Raw genomic sequence first — 2228 nt, forward strand, 5'->3', positions numbered from 1 at the left:
GCTCGGCGCCGCCGCCCCCTTTTATAGCCGCGGGCGGCAAGGGCCTCCCCCGCTAGGAGGGGAACAAAGGCGGTTTCGGTGCCATTCACAGCGGGTTAAGGCCGGGGGGACGGACGGACGGACGGTCGAGGGGGGGGTACAGCTGTTATTAGCTGCGACCATCCCCAAAACAGCACCTGGGAAGCAATGAAGAAAGGACCCGCTGCAGGACGGAGAGGCTCTGCGCGATGGGGAGGTGGGGGGCATCGGGTCTGGCACGTCACCCCACTAAGCGTTCAGCTGCCGCATACCCCTTCGTGCCCCCGCAAGGCATAGAGGTGCTGCGCAGAACGGGCCCCGCCGCCGGAGACGTGTGGCGTTCTCCTTTGGCATCTTCAGGAGAGCCATCGGGTCACAAATACATGGCTCTGCCCAGCAGGTAAAAACTCATCCCTGTAACTGGCTGGCAGGAATCAGAAAGGGAGGACATTAGTAAAGGACAGAAGGGGTTGATATTAATTTCTGTCTTTTTTCTTATATTCTTTGCAAGAAGCTTTAAAAAATACGTTTTGACCCAGAAAGAGTGAAAGTCTCAGCCATCTGCCTCCTCTGTCCTCGGAGCCCCACGAGGACAGCGAGGACTGTGCAACAGCCAAGACTCCAGATGTATATGTGTCAATCAAGGGTGTGGACACCGGTCTCGCCAGCCTGGAGAGGACCCAGCCAAAGGCTGTGCCGGGACTGAAGCTGACTGAATGTGGGGAAATCCTGCCCCTGGACACCGACTTCACAGCTTCAGCCCCAGCCCCTTTTCTTACAGGCAAACCATCTTACTGACCCATCATCTCAGTCAGGGCATCGGCAGCTGCTAGTGGGTTTCATAACTGCGGAGAGAGAGGGTGAGCAGAAGGGGACATGTGGAAGGGCTCTCGGCACGCAGCCCGCAAGCACATTTCAAAGTAATTGGGTTAAAGCAACCTCTCCCTGCTGCAGGAAGGTGCTGGGCTGCAGTGCAACGGCTCCCTCCTCCACACTCTGCTCTACAGCCCTGCCCATGCAAACTTGAGAAACAGCCTGAAAACTGAACGCGCCCATTAGAAAACATGTGGTCAGAGCAGGATCTAACTCAGCATGGGGCTGTCTTTAGCTTGTCAGCGCTGCAAACCCCAGTCCGTAGTTGGCATGAAGTTTTCTGTTGCCTTCAGCACCCCAAAGTGCACGGGGGCAGGAGGGACAGCTAAAGGACTTTGCTTTGACTCTGTCGCTGGGCTTTCCAGATCAGGACTAATGCTTTGATGTATACTGCTAATTCCAGGCTCCTGAAAACAGCATAACCAGGTTCCACGGCAATTTGCCTCTCCAGGCCAAGAAAATCAGCTTAAAGTCCACCGGCTGTCTCACACAGCCCAGAGGGGAGTTTGTCTGGTGCTGCGGGCAAACTGATGTGTGCACGTCCGTGAGCCAGCACTGGGCACAGGTATCAGCTGCAGAAGTGCCCGTTTCATTGCAGGAACCAGGTTATAGCTGGCAGAAATGATGCAGCCGGGGAAACGGTGCCTGCTTGGACAGGAGCTGGTTTGGTGCGACATTTCCATGGCTTGCACATGCTTGTCACAAGGTGTATTCTTCTGAATCTTTCCCTTCTGTAAGTAGAAAAACAAAAGTGCACCCTTGCTGCTGTGAAGACCTTCAGGAACCAGGTAGGCTGATATTTTCCCACATGGGGAGGTGACATTTGAGAGACAAGTCCGGCTGACACCAGCTTCTTTTGGACTCAGTCACAGGTTGAAGACCTCTACTTCAGGCTTTCACTTTCTCCCTCCCTGTGCAACTTCCCTTCTCACCGGCAGGTGCTTTCCCTTTACAGGACATAAGTGGGTGGTTGGTTAGCATCCCCCCATGACCTCCCTTTGACTTGCTATCATGTGCACTAAAACTGGGACACGCAGCTTGAATTGTTGACCTTCCCAAACTACTCCCCTGGGATGAAAAGGCCAAGGTGCATTGTGCCAGAGCGATGGCCCATGAGGAAGGGTCCTGCTAGGAAAGTGCCGAGGTCACTCCCAAATCCCAAGCAGAGTTGCAAGGGGCTTAATTAAAGGACAGAGAGAAAAGAAAGAGACGCTGTATTCAGTGTGCCTGGAATCGGCTGGCTCTGATCCCATTAACTTTCCTCTCCCTGATGCCTGTGGACTGACACCAAATGGCTCCAAAGTTACAGCAAGCTCTTGTCAGCTGAGGAATGATTT

Source organism: Pygoscelis adeliae, unplaced genomic scaffold (genome assembly GCF_000699105.1).
Source record: "Pygoscelis adeliae isolate BGI_AS28 unplaced genomic scaffold, ASM69910v1 Scaffold216, whole genome shotgun sequence".
NCBI lineage: Eukaryota > Metazoa > Chordata > Aves > Sphenisciformes > Spheniscidae > Pygoscelis > Pygoscelis adeliae.